Source organism: Saccopteryx bilineata, chromosome 8 (genome assembly GCF_036850765.1).
Source record: "Saccopteryx bilineata isolate mSacBil1 chromosome 8, mSacBil1_pri_phased_curated, whole genome shotgun sequence".
In the NCBI taxonomy this organism is placed as follows: Eukaryota; Metazoa; Chordata; class Mammalia; order Chiroptera; family Emballonuridae; genus Saccopteryx; species Saccopteryx bilineata.
Genome location: NC_089497.1, coordinates 61,127,479 through 61,146,515, shown reverse-complemented (window position 1 = coordinate 61,146,515; position 19,037 = coordinate 61,127,479). Strand labels below are relative to the sequence as shown.

The 19,037-nt window shown below is 43.2% G+C and overlaps 1 protein-coding gene and 1 pseudogene across 2 annotated transcripts in view; both read right to left on the bottom strand.

The window, feature by feature from the left end:
* FGF12 (fibroblast growth factor 12) overlaps positions 1–19,037 on the bottom strand; it is a 614,868-nt gene that overhangs the window by 334,934 nt on the left and 260,897 nt on the right. The window lies entirely within an intron of this gene.
* Positions 17,793–18,609, bottom strand: LOC136311917 (small ubiquitin-related modifier 2 pseudogene; annotated as a pseudogene).

Here is a 19,037-nt window from a genome sequence, read left to right as displayed (position 1 = left end):
CACTCTTCTCTAGAGCCCTGTGCCTGCCCTTTACCCCAAAGACCAGGTCTACTTCAATGAGGGATACCATGAAAATAAAAATTAACTTAAAGTAAAATTCTGGTCAGTGTGATGCTTGCTGGTTTAAAACACAATCTATATTACTTTTGTTGGAAGTTGGTCCACACTTTGCTGTTTATTGATCTTAACAAATGAGTTAAGATAGATAAGAATATTTATGGATTTGAGAAGATATCTGTTAATGCCATTCTGGAAATATTATTATTGCTGGTGTGCTGTGTCAGAAAATACTATCAGGAAAATAAAATGAGGTTAAAAACATTTAAAAATATTCTTTGTACCTGACCAGATGGTGGTGCAGTAGATAGAGCGTTGGACTGGGATGCAGAAGACCCAGGTTCAAAACCCCGAAAAAGGTCAAAGCAAGCCAAATGTCCATGAGTTGATGAATGGATAAACAGAATGTAGTAATGTAGTATACATACAACAAAACATTATTCAATCTTAAAAAGGAAGAAAATTGTCACATGTAACAACATGGATGAACCTGAAGTATATTATGCCACGTACACATATACATACAAACACACACACAACTACATGATTCCTCTCATATGAGGTGCCTAGAATAGTCAAATCCATAAGAACAAAGTAGAATGATGGTTTCTTGAGGCTGAGTGAAGGGGAAATGGGGAGTTGCTGTGCAATTGATACAAAGTTTTAGTTTTGCAAGTTGAAAAATTCTGAAATTCTGATGCTACTAAATTGAACACTTAAAAATTGGAACATGGTAAATTTTGTGGTGTTTTCTACCAAAACTAAATTTTTGTGTGTGTGTGTGTATGTGTGTGTGTGTGTGTGTGTGTGTGTGTGTCAGAGACAGAGAGAGAGACAGAGAGAGGGACAGATAGGAACAGACAGGCAGGAAGGGAAAGAGATGAGAAGTATCAATTCTTCTTTGTGGCTCCTTTGTTGTTCATTAATTGCTTTCTCATATGTGCCTTGACCAGGGGGCTACAGCAGAGTGAGTGACCCCTGCTCAAGCCAGCAACCTTGGGCTCAAGCCAGCGACCTTGGCTTCAAGCCAGCAACCTTTGGGCTCAAGCCAGCAACCACTGGGTCATGTTTATGATCCCATGCTCAAGCCAGCGACTTTGCGCTCAAGTTGGTGAGCCCGTACTCAAGCTGGTAACCTCAGTGTTGCCAGTCTGAGGCAACTGCGCTACCACCTGGTCAGGCAACAACTAAAATTTTTAAAGAAATTGGATCTTCCTTGAAACAGAATGCTTGAAACAATGCCAACCCCACCCCACCATTTAATATTTGATTGCCACTCTCTACAGAGTTACTTTATCAGGTACATATATTTCTAAAAGTTGACTAGAAGGTATTCTATTCATATATTTAGTCCTGTTGTATGTAAGGTAAATGTATTTGGCTCTAGATGAAAAGGGAAAAGAAGAAAAGTATTTCACTAACTACTATTTTTTAATGGAAAACATTCTAAGGAGGACAGTGCTAGATGAATCTTAGTGAGTACAGGTAAGGAAAGATAAGAGTCCTATTGATACACAATCAAAAACCTGTTTCTATACTCTAACCAGTATATTGGGGCATATTGTTTTTATGAATATCTCAATTTCTGAAGATATGTGTTTTTCTTTTCCTTTTTTTTTTTTTCAGAGACAGAGTGAGAGTGAGAGAGAGAGATAGATAGGGACAGACAGACAGGAACAGAGAGAGATGAGAAGCATCAATCATTAGTTGGGTTTTTTTTGTTGCGACACCTTAGTTGTTCATTGATTGCTTTCTCATATGTGCCTTGACTTTGGGCCTTCAGCTGACCGAGTAACCCCTTGCTCAAATCAGAGACCTTGGGTCCAAGCTGGTGAGCTTTTTGCTCACATCAGATGAGCCCAGGCTCAAGCCGGTGACCTCGGGGTCTCGAACCTGGGTCTCCCGCATCTCAGTCCGATGGTCTATCCACTGCGCCACCGCCTGGTCAGGCAAAATATGTGTTTTTAATATTGTTTATGCACAATATTGACAATTTCTAAATTCCATGAAGGCTTCTTTACTTCAAGAGGTATTTGAGGTTGCTCATCAGCCCCAAGCTACAATGGAGTCAAATCCCTTACCTCAAACATCAAATATCATTTTGAAGAAATCTTGTAAGCCACAAGAATGAAGGGACAAATGATAATATGAGTTATCTTAAACTCCAATTCACATGTGATCTGATGGAGAAATTACATGGATTACTCTAACAAAGAGAAACACTGCTTTACCACCCACAGTGAACCTCAGAGATAAGGGCTCTACATACACAGGAGCCAGGGTCTGAAGAGAGAAACTTTGGTAGCACCTGTCAGCAGTATGCAGCAGGTGAAACCTTTCAATGTAAGATTTACATCACCTTGACTTCCTTAGAAGTCCAAATAGAAAGGGGCTGATTAGATCTTAGGTAAAGGGGAGAAGCAAAATAGCTTGATTTCCTGATGGTAAAGCTGTATTAAAAAGAAAAGTGTGGGGCCCTGGCTTATTGGCTCAGTAGTAGAGCATCTGCCTGGTGTGTGAATGTCCCAGGTACAATTCCTGGTCAGGGTATACAGAAGTGCCCATCTGCTTCTCTACCCTTACCCTTCTCCTTTCTCTCTGTCTTTCTCTTCCCCTCCTGCAGCCAAGTTTCCACTGGAGCAAGCTGGCCCCAGACACTGAGGATGGTACCATGGCCTCTGCCTCAGGCACTAGAATGGCTCTGGTTGCAATGGAGCAAGGCCCCAGATGGGCAGAGCATTGCCCTCTGGTGGGCATGCTGGGTGGATCCCAGTTGGTTGCATATGGGAGTCTGTCTCTCTGCCTCCCCACTTCTAACTTCAGAAAAATACAAAAAAAAAAGGAAGAAAAGTGTGAAGGAGAATTTTAAAAGCTCATACCACTTTATCGCTGTATTTCTATTGTTACATTTAGAACAAATGAAAAATGAGATGCTGCTGTATTTACACCATTCTACTTCCTATAACCAAAAATGACAGGGTAAGTGACAAATTAGTTCAAAACAAAAACCTGTTGAACTAAAAACAGTTCTGACAGAATCACAGAATCCTGAGGTAGGAAGGCCAAGCTGTCCACCTCCTCAGCAATGACAAGAATTTCCTGACAATTTCTATTGATGGACTGGCACAGCCTTCCAAAACCTCTCCATCTTTGGGAAGCTATGGCTATAAAAATGTCCTTCAAGAGGTAAAAGAAACCAGTTCTCCACTTGCCTGAGATCCACCATGTGAGTACATTTGGAACTATTCTAGCACCTCTTTCACAGGGCAGCCTTTCAGATTTTTGCAGAGAGCAATGCTATCCTTTCTGTTTCTCCTTCTCTCTGTTAACAAAACAGTCTTAGTTCCTTCAGCAACTCCGCAGAGGATCAGTCTAGCTTCTCCCACCTCATTGCACTCTGGTTTTAGATACCTTTCTTAGTCTGAACATCCCTGTCACCTCTAAATAGGTTAGCCCTAAGCCCTAGTTAATTTCAACTCTACTCATTAAAAAGACTTTTAAAAACTTCAACTTCATAAAGGCTATAAATTACTTACATGTGCATATGTCAATATAAGATTATTATAAAGTGTAACTTAGACTAATCTTTTTATTAACCAGAAAGTGTTGGTGAGGCTCTAACCAGGTAGCTCAGTTGGTTAAAATGTCGTCTTCATACATCAAGGTTGCGGGTTTGATTCCCAATCAGGGAACGTACATGAATCAACCAATGAATGCATAAGTAAGTGGAAAACAAATCAATGTTTCTCTCTCTTCCTTCCTCTCTCTCTCTCTCTCTCTCCCCACAAAAAAAAAATCAATAAATAAAAAATTTTAAAAACATAGAAAGAAATGTTGGTGTCAAAACAGCCTCATTTTTTCCATCAGCTGTCAGATAATAGCATTAACCTCCACCGGGTCACTAAAAAGGAGGATCAGGCATTCTCTCCGACTATAACCTCTCTTTCACCTTTCCCAAGCACAACACATACGTGCACACAGACATAATTTGCTCAGTGCTTATCCCCACAAGGCCTCTTTGTTGCCTTCTCCCTCCCCCCACGCTACCCCCTCATCCAGCCTTCCAGCAGCACGCCCCTGATTAGTACCACTTACATGCGGTCTGCCTGCCTGTGGTTCCCACTCTTAGTCCCCATTCTTCAAGGGACTTATATCTACAACCAACTTTCTTTTTTTTTTTTTTTTTTGTATTTTTCTGAAGCTGGAAACGGGGAGAGACAGTCAGACAGACTCCCGCATGCGCCCGACCAGGATCCACCCGGCACGTCCACCAGGGAGCGATGCTCTGCCCACCAGGGGACGATGCTCTGCCCCTCCGGGGCATCGCTCTGTCGCCTGGGGCAGAGGCCAAGGAGCCATCCCCAGCGCCCAGGCCATCTTTGCTCCAATGGAGCCTCGCTGCGGGAGGGGAAGAGAGAGACAGAGAGGAAGGAGAGGGGGAGGGGTAGAGAAGCAGATGGGCGCTTCTCCTGTGTGCCCTGGCCGAGAATCGAACCCGGGACTTCTGCACGCCAGGCCAACGCTCTACCACTGAGCCAACCGGCCAGGGCCTTACAACCAACTTTCAATACTTACTGATACCTGTTATGCTCCTGCCCCTCCCCTCAGTGCAAACAGACATTTTTTAAGTGAATGATAATCTTTGCCTTCAAATATTTGTGAGTCTAATGAAGATAATAGACCTTAACAAAGAACTGTCCTGCAGGGCAGAATAAACAAATACGGTCTTGTTCAAAGTGCTGTGAGAATCTTGATTCAAATGGAGGAAAGGATAAAAGTAAATCTAGGCCTTCAATAAAAGTAAGACATGTTCTACACAACACAACTTAAAGTGAGCTCTTCTCAGGTCATGTTTTCAAAAGGCAACGGCAGAGTTGGCTAAGTGTACGGAGGCATGCGTGGTAGGTAAGAGGAAGATGGGTTCAACCATTTTAGAAGACAATTTGGGATTTGGAATAAATGTGAAAAGGTAACAATCTTAATATCGTTTTTTTAATGAGTTTAAAAGTTTATATATACACAATGAAATGTGGAGCAATCTTTTAAAAATCATAGTATCAAATCAAATAAACAAATAGTATATAGTATTCCTAATATATAGTATTCTATAAACTAATGGTGTGCTGTAACTCTCCCTGCTAAAACAACCTGCTGAATCAAAACAAAGCCAATTCTGGGTTTATGTGTATTTGGTTCTTTCTTTTCCTTTGTTCACACATGAATACATTTTCTAACTTGCATAGATAACAGTTCCACCATCACCTGTGTTGTTCAAAGGGAAGGAAGTTTTGTATATTCATTTTACTAAGCAAGATATTGAGAAGTAAATGATTTTAAACTCTGCTTCTTTGAAAGATAATTTGAGTTTGGACATTTAAAAAACTGTGCTTAGAAATGTTGGTGGAACAGGTCCCAAATTGAAAGTCATGTAAGTGATTATCACTGTAATTATAGCAAAGCACCTAGTGAATTTTATGGTATTAAATGAATCAGGGATACATAGGAAACACAAGTTTGCAGTACAATGGAAATGTCTCAATAGCCAGAGATAATTTCATAAATATTGTCAAACTAAATGGCAAACATTTTCTCCGTTTTACATAAGCCCAACTTTCTATACATGGTCTTAAGATCTAAAAACAAACCCCAGGCCCTGGCCGGTTGGCTCAGTGGTAGAGCGTCGGCCTGGCATGCAGAAGTCCCGGGTTCAATTCCCGGTCAGGGCACACAAGAGAGGCGTCCATCTGCCTCTCCACCCCTCCCCCTCTCCTTCCTCTCTGTCCCTCTCTTCCCCTCCCGCAGCGAGGCTCCATTGGAGCAAAGATGGCCCGGGCGCTGGGGATGGCTCCTCGGCCACTGCCCCAGGCGCTAGAGCGGTTCTGGTCGCAACAGAGCAACGCAGAGCATCGCCCCCTGGTGGGCAGAGCGTCGCCCCCTGGTGGGCGTGCTGGGTGGATCCCGGTCGGGCGCATGCAGGAGTCTGTCTGACTGTCTCTCCCCGTTTCCAGCTTCAGAAAAATACAAAAAAAAATAAAATAAAATAAAAACAAACCCCAGCTCAATTTAACCTCATCCAAGAAGCCTCCTGAGTGTTCCAGTCAAGGAGAATCACGTTTCCCTCATGCTTCCACACTACCTCGAATAGCCTATATGGGACAGCCCATGAAACTGCGTTGTAATAACTTACAGTTTAAAATATATTGTCTCATAAATCAAATTTCATCTGATCATCACAACTGTCCTTCGGAGACAAATTTTACAGACAAGAAAAACTGAAGGTTAGAAATAAAGCTGAAGTGACTGGTGAATGAAGGCACTTGAGCCCAGGTCTCCAGGCTGCATTCCGAGTTCTATGCACTCTGCCATAATGATTTCTATAAAAACAACTGCCTACAACATGTTCCTACTAAAGTTTTATTTTCCCTACTGCTTTTCACATGGAAAGCACAAGAAATATTTGCTAAATGAAATTGAAAATTGAAAGTTGGATAACTTGGCCCTGGCCGGTTGGCTCAGCGGTAGAGTGTCGGCCTGGTGTGCGGGGGACCCGGGTTCGATTCCCGGCCAGGGCACATAGGAGAAGCGCCCATTTGCTTCTCCACCCCCCCTCCTTCCTCTCTGTCTCTCTCTTCCCCTCCCGCAGCCAAGGCTCCATTGGAGCAAAGATGGCCCGGGCGCTGGGGATGGCTCCTTGGCCTCTGCCCCAGGCGCTAAAGTGGCTCTGGTTGCGGCAGAGCAATGCCCCAGAGGGGCAGAGCATCGCCCCCTGGTGGGCAGAGCATCGCCCCTGGTGGGCGTGCCAGGTGGATCCCGGTCGGGCGCATGCGGGAGTCTGTCTGACTGTCTCTCCCCGTTTCCAGCTTCAGAAAAAATACACACACACACACACAAAAAAGAAAGTTGGATAACTTAAAACTTTAGGGAGGTGGTGCTGCGATACTTAGCATGTAAACTGTACCTTAAACATGACATTAATTAACTGAGACATACACCTTATATTTATAAAGCCCTAGCCCTTAAGAGAGGGAAGAAACACTACAAGATAACCATATATTCCACATGATCTGATGTGCTCAGAGAGGCCATAAAAGGTCTTTCTGAGCAGACAATCAATTCCTGAGGCCATGGATATGTTGCAAACATCTCAGGCTTTCAAGTTAGATAGACCTGGATTCAAATCCAGACTTTGTCTCTTTGAGTCTGGGCAAATTATTTCTTAAGTCTTAGTATAGTGATCATTAAAAATGAGATAATCATTCCTATCTCACAGAATTATTGCTATTGTTTGGTTGGTACTCAAAAAATATGCATTTGTATTTCTGTGGTACATGTAATTCTAAGATGGCTCTACCTGTCCCCTTGATCAGTGGTCCCCAACCTTTTTTGGGCCACGGACCAGTTTAATGTCAGAAAATATTTTCACAGACCGGCCTTTAGGGTGGGACAGATAAATGCACAAAATAAAATTATGCGACCAGCGTAAAAACTGTGGTATTTTTAAATATAATTGTCGAACTTACAAGACAAGCATCAAGAGTGAGTCTTAGACGGATGTAACAGAGGGAATCTGGTCTTTTTTTTTTTTTTTCTGAAATTGGAAACGGGGAGGCAGTCAGACAGACTCCCGCATGCACCCGACCGGGATCCACCTGGCATGCCCACCAGGGGGCGATGCTCGGCCCATCTGGGGCGTTGTTCTGTTGCATCCAGAGCCATTCTAGCGCCTGAGGAAGAGGCCACAGAGCCATCCTCAGCACTCGGGCAACTCTGCTCCAATGGAGCCTCGGCTGCGGAAGGGGAAGAGAGAGACAGAGAAGAAGGAAAGGGGGAGGGGTGGAGCAGATGGGCGCCTCTCCTGTGTGCCCTGGCCGGGAATCGAACCTGGGACTCCCGCACACCAGGCCGACGCTCTACCACTGAGCCAACCAACCAGGAACTTTGGTCATTTTTTAAAAATAAAAAATCGTTCAGACTTAAATATAAATAAAATGGAAATAATGTAAGTTATTTATTCTTTCTCTGCGGACTGGTACCAAATGGCCCACAGACCGGTACCAGTCTGTGGCCCAGGGGTTGGGGACCACTGCCCTTGAGCACTAGTGGGGCTGTGAATGTGATGGGATAGTCACTCCCTGGGTTAGGTTATGTTACATAAGATTTCTCCTTAGCAGAAAAAAGAGAACCACCTGTTGGTCTTGAAGAAGCAAGCTGCCATACAGCAAATTACCTGTGGAGATAGCCATATGGTATGGTCCTGAGGGCAGCTTGGAGGACCTGAGAGTGGTAATGATGGACAGCCAGCAAGAAAATGAGGGCCTCAGTCCTACAACCTCAAGGAACTAAATTCTACCAACAATCTGAAAGATCTTAAAATAAAACCCAAGCTCCAGCTGCGAACCACAGACACAGTGACTGCAGCCTTATCAGATCTTGAGCAGAGGACCCAGCTGAGCTATGGCAAGATTCTAAACCTACAGAAACATAATAAGCATATGTTGTTTTAACCACTAAACTTATGATGATTTGTTATGCGACATGAGAAAACTAATATATCTTCCCTAAATGAAATGAGCCAGAATGGTCTATAGCATTTTTAAACTTCCTGAGGATGTCAAATCATTTTAGCAATTACAGGAACGCAGCCAAGTTTTGTGTAGCCTGAAGCTTATACAGTTTGGAGAAAATACAAAATTACTTATCAAGTAAATATCAATTAAAATTTTTTTAAAAAATCAGGCCAAATTACACATTTTTTTAAAAAAATTATGATTAAAATAAACATAACACCCAGACACAGCTGTAATAGTTATTCTTTATAATTTTTGTCAGTATATGCTTTCATTGTCTTTTCATATAACAATTTTGCAAAATTCTTTTTTTTTTTTTTTTCATTTTTCTGAAGCTGGAAACAGGGAGAGACAGTCAGACAGACTCCCGCATGCGCCCGACCGGGATCCACCCGGCACGCCCACCATGGGGCGACGCTCTGCCCACCAGGGGGCGATGCTCTGCCCATCCTGGGCGTCGCCATGTTGCAACCAGAGCCACTCTAGCGCCTGAGGCAGAGGCCACAGAGCCATCCCCAGCGCCCGGGCCATCTTTGCTCCAATGGAGCCTTGGCTGCGGGAGGGGAAGAGAGAGACAGAGAGTAAAGCGCGGCGGAGGGGTGGAGAAGCAAATGGGCGCTTCTCCTGTGTGCCCTGGCCGGGAATCAAACCCGGGTCCTCCGCACGCTAGGCCGACGCTCTACCGCTGAGCCAACCGGCCAGGGCCCCGCAAAATTCCTTATAGAGAAAATAGATGACTCAATCTTGTCTCTAACTTGATTGGCTTGTTTGTTTTTAATTAAGACTTTAAAATGTTCATTTCAGCTTTACCACTCATCACTTTTAATGCCATATAGGTATTTAGGATTATTATCAAATTTAATTTAAAGGCAAACTTAATTTTTATTACATATAAGCTATAAACTTTAATAATTTTCCACAGACTAATTTCTGTGCATTTCTCCTTCATGTGGGATAAGTCTAGTTCACAACATAATTCCTGACCTTGCACTGTTTTATCATGTTACATACTGAGCCATCATGTAACAGGGAATAAATATGCTATGTTACTGATATTAGTCTGACTAGCCATAAAGTACAGTTAAAATAAAACAATCTTATAAAAGGATTTCTGTAAAGCTACTACTCATGTTAACCCTAGTAAATACTAAATCCAGCTTGCTGTAACTATGATTTAATCATACTAATCTAGTAATAAAAGTTATGTATTCTGTAACAGATGAAAGGTATATAATCAACCTAATGCTTTCACCTCTGGCCAAGTTCTCATTACAGTTGCATAGCCTGTTTGCCTTTGGCTAACACACGTAGAGAGATGGCATCAGAGTGAAAAACCTGGACATAAACGGGAAAACACTATGACTCTGCCTGAGGCCCTACCCTCACTCCCACTAGGCTCAGGTTTGCAGCTTTGATTCTCAGATAGGTCTAAAGGACAACCTGACTGCAGGAATGTGTAGGCACCATTTCAGAATAAGTCTAGTTTAGGAATTACTCGCTAGCTTCAACTCAGTTACAAGGCCAAGAGGACCACAGAAGTCCAGCCAGCCATGAAAATAAGAAAGTCCTTTTCTCAAGAGAAACTTCATGATGGTACTCCCCGACGGTCCTCCCCCTAGAAGTTCTCCCCCTCTCAAAGCCCCTCAGTCCCCTATATAAGCTGGCCAAGTCATCTGAGCCGGTAAAATGTTAGAATTCTGAAAACAGAAGTCATCCCATTTTCTCAGGCTGCCGGCATTTAAACAAACCTCTTTCCTTTTTACCAGCACCTGTCGTATGAATATTGAATTACTGTCACAGCAGGCAGCTGAACCTGTGTTCAGTAAGAACCAGAATGTGCAACTGGAGTATTCTTAACAGTGATTTACTAGGAAGTAACTGTAAACATAAATGATAATCTACTGAGCTCAAATTAAATGTATCCCCAACTTAACTTCCTCATAGCCAGATCCCAAAAATGCCTGTGACAACTCCTTTATACTCAACAGGGAACAAGTGATAAAGGAGATTGCAAAGAGGAAAAAGCTAGTCATCTAACTAATTGTAGTAAAATATTTTACTTTTGCAAATTGAAAAATGTGTGAACATTTGAACATGTGAACACATTACTAGGGCCCCTCTCAGGGCCTTGGAAAGGTATGTGCAAAGAAGGAACCCAGGAGGCTGAAGGTTGACTAGCCTCTGATCCAGGGGTCCCCAAACTACGGCCCGCGGGCCACATGCGGCCCCCTGAGGCCATTTATCCGGCCCCCGCTGCACTTCCGGAAGGGGCACCTCTTTCATTGGTGGTCAGTGAGAGGAGCACATTGACCATCTCATTAGCCAAAAGCAGGCCCATAGTTCCCATTGAAATACTGGTCAGTTTCTTGATTTAAATTTACTTGTCTTTTATTTTAAATATTGTATTTGTTCCCGTTTTGTTTTTTTACTTTAAAATAAGATATGTGCAGTGTGCATAGGGATTTGTTCATAGCTTTTTTTACAGTCCGGCCCTCCAATGGTCTGAGGGACAGTGAACTTGCCCCCTGTGTAAAAAGTTTGGGGACCCCTGCTCTGATCAGTGGAGGAACTAAACATCAACTTTACCTTGAACGCTGTGAGGAATCAGGTTTTTGTTGAATGAGAAAAATAAGGCATGGACAAATTAAATAACTTCCTGAAGTCTCATAGGTGGAGGTGCAACTGAACTCAGGCAGCCTGAATCCACACTCTTTACCATCTGCTACATGTACTGCCATAGGAGCAAGCTTCTGACTCTGTGTGTGTGTGTGTGTGTGTGTGTGTATTTGGCAGACAGGAAAAGAAGCATGTGTTCTATGATTCAATTTTCTCTGTGTTATTTGTTCTACTTGATTATAGTTATAACCTATAGAAACAGGGAACGGGTCGTGAAGTTGATTTTAGGGACCGTAACAGCAGTCACTGCTACCCACAGTTATTGTGACTCAGCAGTCACTGAAAAGCCTATCTAAAAGCTTTTGCCCCCAGATCTCAGCATGCTAGTTAAAAGCCCCATGATCAGGATATCACAAGTATCCTGATAAGCTAACTCATGATGGTTTCTCTCGCCATTTAGCGGGCAGCAGAGCTCTTTCATCCAACTGCTTCTCAGAGCTCAGCGAGTCTCCCAGGGGTGACGTCCTGCAGACTGAAGTGTTTCAAGTACACGGAGGAAAGACTTAGAGGAAATGGCTCCATGCCTCTTCTCACAATTACTCTATCTAAACACTTTGGAGAACTGCAGTCATACCTTTTGGTCTGTTTCCTCAATGGAAAGGGGTTCTCTCGTTGCTCCAATATTCTATTATGTATGTTTTTACCTTTAAACCACCAATTGAAAACATCAGGAAAAAAAAACATTCATGGCTATGAGGTGGGGGTGATATCCTGGATTTATCTCAGATCTCTTTCTCATTTAGGGCAACACTAGATTAAAAAAAAATACTACCTTGATTTCTTTCAATGCTAAATGGGGAATACATTTTGAAAGGAAACAAGGGGGATTTTCAGTTCTGAAATTGAAAGTCACTTACAAAAGATGGGAAATATTAGCAAAAGTCTTTGAAGGAGCCCTGGCTTTCTGGCCCCCTGTTCTAGAGCGTCTACCTGGGCTATTCCCTGGGCCCAGTGGTCTTCCGCTGACTCGCAGGCTTTAGGAAGTCAGCGCACCAGGCTGGTGTGACAGATGAAGTGCTGATCATCAGGCTCTGGTCTGAACAGCACTACCCAGCCAGGGCATTGTGGGTGGGTCTCTGAGCCTCACTTCCCTCGTCTCTGAAGGAAAGACGCTTACCTAGGACTTCTTTAGGTCTTTCCATACCAGAAATTCTGGTTTCCTGAAGGTGAGCTGCTCTGAAAAGTGAAATGAGCTATTGCTTTTGCTGCTGAAGTATATACCAAGCATTAATCAAAATAAGCATTCCTCTCCTTGTTCTGTTTGGTTTCGCTTACCCCGCTCTTATCACTTTCCCTGTGCAGAGTAATTTTCTATGTGTTTGTATGTGACGCCTCCTGATTACATTTCCAGGAGCCCAAATGATGATAACATTTATCTGAACTTAACTGAATTTTTTCATTCCCTGGTATTTTAAAAGAGAATATGCATTTTAAAGAGTATTTCGAAAACAATGCGATTTAAGAACAACAACAAATCACAATTAATGCATCTACCTCTTTCAGTTAGCCCAAGTAATCCTCAGAATTTCCTCTTCACCCTGACAGACCACCTGTTCCACATGCTAGGAGCTGAGGATCTAAGAGAAAGAGAAGAACACGACCCCAGCATAGTCCCTGTCTTCCAGGAACCCACTCTCACTCTAGATGGTGACCCAGCATTAACTGATAAGGAGTAAATAAGCCTCCTGGACCCAAAATGATCTACTTTGTTGTACAGAGGTACCAAAGAGAAATACTTGCTTTTGTGTCTAGCTTTGACCCTTGGTATAAGGAGAACAAGTCAGAGTTTAGCACTGAAAAGCAGTGGTTCTCAAACGTTCATACACATCAGAACCACCCAGAAGCTTTGTTAAAACAGATTGCTGGGCCTCACCTCTGGATTGCTCATTCAGAACGTGGGACCAAGAGCGTATAGTTTTAACAGGTTCAGAGGTGATGTTATCGTTGCCGATGAGAGGCCCACACTTGGAGAACCTCTGTTGAAAGGAATGATCATGAATGGAGCTAGTGAGTCTGGGATGGGGCTCTGGCCCTGGCCGGGTTCAGAAGCTCCCCACGCTATTCCAGTGAGCTCTCCCAGCCACTGCACTAGATTAGATAACGTCACTTTCCCCAAATCATTGCATTTACAAGATAGTTTTAACTTTACATCTATTTCTGAGTAGCTTGCCTGATTAATGATTTCTTTCTCTGTAGGTTCAGACTTCTACATAAAGCTGAGGATGCCGTTTCCCAGAAAAGACTAAATCCAGCCCATAATGTTTTATCACTGACTACAGTGAAGGTGCTGTGTCTCCCGACGTTGCACTGGATGCTGAAGAACACAACGATGGGACCCACCACAACCTGGGCAGGTGCCGAAGGACCCAGAGATTAATTTGTTAATTTATTCACTCAGACAGCATTCCTTGAGTGCTCACTCTGTGCTGTGCCAAGGAGCTCTGGCTTTGTCTCTGTGAACATAGGAGGCTATGGAAATTTCTAAGGATGAGAGTGATAGAATCTGAATTGTATCTCTGGAGTGTGCAACTTAGATTCATGAGCAGGGCCTTGGAGCAAGAGATGCTGAGAGGAAGGGTCACAGCTGAGTATGCTGAGGAGAAGAGGAACTCTCTGGGAAAGGGGGAGGAAACGGAACTTATTGAGGATGCTGGTGACCAGAAGGAGAAGCTGATAGAGCTGTACAGAGTAAAATAAAACACTGACAGTCCCAGTCTCAAGGTCATTAGGAAAATAAAAATACCACTGTTGTTATTGAAAGGCGTCATGAACTACAAGGTGGTAAGACAGAAACATGCGACAGTAAAAAGAAAGTAAAAATACCAGTGTTGCTATTAAAAGTCATCCATAAACTACAAGGTGATAAGAGAGAAACATGCTACCTGTAAAATGAGTAAGTTGGGTAACAGCATTACCCTTTACCCAGAAGTTTACAAAAACAGAATCAACAGAATTTCTTTTTTTTTTTTAATTTTTTTTATTTATTCATTTTTAGAGAGGAGAGAGAGACAGAGAGAGAGAAGGGGGGAGGGGCTGGAAGCATCAACTCCCATATGTGCCTTGACCAGGCAAGCCCAGGGTTTTGAACCGGCGACCTCAGCATTTCCAGGTCAACGCTTTATCCACTGCACCACCACAGGTCAGGCTCAACAGAATTTCTGAGAAGAGTGAGGGAAGATATGCTAGTAACCCTCATTTCGAATTTACTTATTTCTTCAGCCTCCAACATTCTGGAAACATTACTGAATAACCCTGCTACATAAAACCTCCGACTTCCTTGAGCTTCAGCACTGCCTCCTACTCCATTCCACTCTCATGGTTCACTCCACGGCCTGCCTTTTTTCTCTTTTTCCTTGAATAAATGTACTCTCTTAATTATAATCTTCTATTCCCCTTTTACTGAATGTATTGGGGTGACACTGGTTAACAGAATTATACAGGTTTCATATGCACAATTCTACAACACATCCTCTGTACACTGTCTTGTGTGTTCACCACCCCAAATCAAGTCTCTTCCATCACCATTTACGGCCCCGCCCCCGTACCCTCTTCTGCCTCCTCCAGCCGCCATTCCCAGGCAATCGTCACACTGTTGTCTGTGTCCGTGTTTTTTTCCTTTTTTGCTTAATCTTCCCACCCCACACCCAGCACCCCCCACACACAGCCGTCAGCCTGCTCTCTATCTATAAGTCTGTCTCTATTTTGCTTTTTAGTTCATTTTGTTCATTAGATTCCACATGAGTAGAATCATATGGTACTTGTCTGTCTCTGATTGGCTTACTTCACTTAGCGTAACGCTCTCCACGTCCATCCATGCTGCTGCAAAGGGTAAGACTTCCTTCTTTTTAAAGGCCAAGTAGTAGTCCACTGTGGAAATTCTTCTTTGGAACACACATCACTTTAATTGACTAAAAATATATATATTCTGCAGCAATGAAGCCAATCCTTTTCTTAAACACCTACAACTATCCTAAGTGTGAATCTCTCATTTCTAATAGCTTCTAGACATATCTTCCAAGTTATCCCTGAGGCACCTCAAACTGAAAAGTAGTATTTTACTCATTTTCACCCACTGATATGATCTTACTATTAAGAAAAATTGCAAATGTACTATGAAAACATCTCCTATTCTAACTGGATATGATTTTAACGTTTGTGCTTTCTTCACTCCTCTAGAGCATTATAATAATGGTTCATGGTTTTACCTCTCTTTCAGACATTAAAATCACCGAGGACAATGAGTACACCTTGTTCACTGGCATGTCTTCAGCAGTGAGGTTTGCACTTGTCATTGGTTAAATTGATTTAGGAAGGTAAAAGCTGCTCCAAAGGGCTTATTGTAAGCCTTCCTAAAAACATAGAGCTAACCCAGAAGCCATCCTCAGGAAACCTGAGTAGATTTGGCTCCTCTTATCAGTCAAGAGGCAGAACCAGGGCTTCCCAGTCTTTTTGTTTTCTGATGGAAGTGCAGTCAGATCACTAGTGAATAAATCTCCTGCTCTAGACTCAGATGAGTAAAAGCCAGAGAAGAGCCCATAGGCAAGACAAGTTTGCTGTATTAATCAGTAGGAAAACATTCGTGTAAGGATAGACATCTTGTCAAAACTCCAGTGCAACATGTCCAGGTGTGAGCAGTCCATCATCACAGTGGCATGGGCAGTGTGCTGAGACCTCAGTCTGCACGTGTTGCACCACTGCAGAGCTCCTCGGGCCTGCAGGCCTCTTTGGCTTTATAGAGCCCTCTGGTCCCAGAGGCATGGCAGCTGGCCCGAGAGAAGCACCTCACGGGGCTACATCTGAAATAAAGCTTCGGCCTGTGAGTCACGAAGTTTGGCCACTTTGTCCTGAACTGCAGCACTAAGTGTGTGAGTCTAATCGCACACACTTTCAAGTGTGATTGTTCTTTGCAGTGAATCTTCAAGAATCACCAAGACGGCCCTGGCCAGTTGGCTCAGCGATAGAGCGTCGGCCTGGCGTGCGGGGGACCTGGGTTCGATTCCTGGCCAGGGCACATAGGAGAAGCGCCCATTTGCTTCTCCACCCCCATCCCCTCCTTCCTCTCTGTCTCTCTCTTCCCCTCCCGCAGCCAAGGCTCCATTGGAGCAAAGATGGCCCGGGCACTGGGGATGGCTCCTTGGCCTCTGCCCCAGGCGCTAAAGTGGCTCTGGTCGCGGCAGAGCGACGCCCCGGAGGGGCAGAGCATCGCCCCCCTGGTGGGCAGAGCATCGCCCCTGGTGGGTGTGCCGGGTGGATCCCGGTCGGGCGCATGCGGGAGTCTGTCTGACTGTTTCTCCCCATTTCCAGCTTCAGGAAAAAAAAAAAAAAAAAAAAAAAAAGAATCACCAAGACAAGACAACATGGCATTTTCTGCCTTTATTACATTCTTCCATATAGTTGGAAAAGGCACTCAGATTCAGAACTGAGGTCTAAGACTCAGGCAGACATGTGAAATTGCCTGAGGTTTTTATTGAAGTAGGAACTTTGTTTTCATCAGTAGTCCCTTCAGAGTCCACTGATCCAGCCTTTATTCTCTCTCTCCTTATATACATTCTGCCACTATCAATATACTTTATACAGATTTCAAAGCCTCCACTGGTAATCCGTCCCAATATTTCTTTACGTCCTGCACAATATAGAGCTCTCTTACCCATTTTCAGTAGAGCTGAAAAGAACTTCTCTTTTTTTTTTTTTTTTTTTTTTTTATTTATTTATTCATTTTTTAGAGAGGAGAGAGAGAGAGGAAGAGAAAGAGACAGAAAGGAGAGAGAGACAGAGAGGGGGGGGGAGGAGCAGGAAGCATCAACTCCCATATGTGCCTTGACCAGGCTAGCCCAGGGTTTCGAACCGGCGACCTCAGCATTTCCAGGTCGACGCTTTATCCACTGCGCCACCACAGGTCAGGCAACTTCTCTTTTTTTTTTCAGTATAATGCAGCTTCCCACGAAGATCTCTTTTAAGCCACTTACTAACTTCCCGTTCTAAAATTAAATATTCCCATTTTTCTTGGGTCATTCACTCAACCAATGTTTAATGACTTTATTCTATGTGCTGGGTTTTGTATTGTGCATGAGGACACAGCGGTGGGAAAAAGCAGATCTGGTTCTTGCCTCAACGGAGCTCTGAGTCTAGTGATGGAAGAGACAGATGGAAATCAAAACATCACACAAGTTAAATGTGAAACTGCATCTTTGAAGGACAGGTACATGGTTGTGTATAACATAAGGACAAGCCAACCAGGGGTTTCTTTACTAAAGACGTAAATGTTGAGCTGAAGTCCAAGGGGATAATGGAGGTGACTAAGGGAACACTTTTTTTCAGGTAGGGGGACACCGTGTAGGAAGACTCTGGTGTTAGAGTATAAAGAATAAGAGGAATTCTTTCTTTTTTTTTTCATTTTAAACAAGAAGTTTATTTAAACAATAAGACGCTTGATGTGAAGGGAAAACTATCTAGGACTCATTTCCTTTAGAGTAATTTATCCCTACTTAAAGACAGATTGCCCTACATATAACAGCTACGTACAAAAAAGTTATAAAATTGTCCTTGGTTTTACAATGATAAATGAAAAACATTAAAATTCTCCAATCAAACAAGGTATGCAAGGATTCTTATGTTGTTCTTTTCTTTTGTTAAACAGTGAAAGCAAAATAACTTATTGGAATATAAAGATAAGAGCTGAATGAGCATGCCACTAATGGAGAAAGGGGGTATTTTCACAGAACCAGTATTTTTCCCCATCCCATCTCCATTTGATGTCAATCAAAACATACCATTGGCCATTTAGTTTTTTTAAAAATGCAAATGCTTGTGCACATACATCAGTTACTTCATGTACAATAAAGGAATGGGGAAGGGGGAAATGAAAGAATAGAGAAAACTATATGGTAGTAGTCAGGATGTGGTGGAACCAAATTGCAGTTTTCTAACTGAGAATGTCTTCTTGGTCTGGAGAAACAGAGTTCTGAAGTAAAGTAGCAGGTTCCCTTTTTAGGAGACACCTCCTGTCTGCTGCTGGAACACATCAATTGTATCTTCATCCTCCATTTCCAACCGTGCAGGTGTGTCTGTTTCATTGATTGGCTGCCCATCAAATCGGAATCTGATCTGCCTCATTGACAAACCCTGTCATTCACAATAGGCTTTCATTAGTTTACTAAGTGGTGTATGCCTCTTAATCTTAAACTGCACCACAGAACCATCCTGCTCCACCACCTTCAAATTAATATGATCGTTGTTCTCAGTCTTGACTCCTTCCTTGGGCTTTTCATCCGCCATGTCGAGTGCCGGAGGCTCTTCAGCTGCTCCTTCACAAAAGAGGCACCAGGTCCACACGGAACGAGCACACAAGCAGCTCCAGGAGCTCCAGAAGAAGAGAGGAATTCTTAAAAAGGAAAAATGTCGTCTCTGAAGACCACTGGCAAAAACTGGCTTTGTTTTAAGAGCAATGGGAAATCTATTGGAAGGTGTTAAAGAGTTAGATAGGATGAAATGAAAAACTGTGCAAGTTGAAAAGTCACTGTGACTGCAGTCTGGGAAAATATCCAACGAGGAGGCATTTAGCCCCATGTGGACTGGTTGGGAGCATTCTGTGACAGCCTAGGTAAAACCACTAAGATTCAAGTGGTGGCAGCACAGCAACTCATGATTAGTCAGATGGAGTGTGGAGTAGGAACCACAGAGTGAGTCAAAGATGATCTCCAGGTTTCTGGAATAACAAGATAGTCTGACTGCCATTCA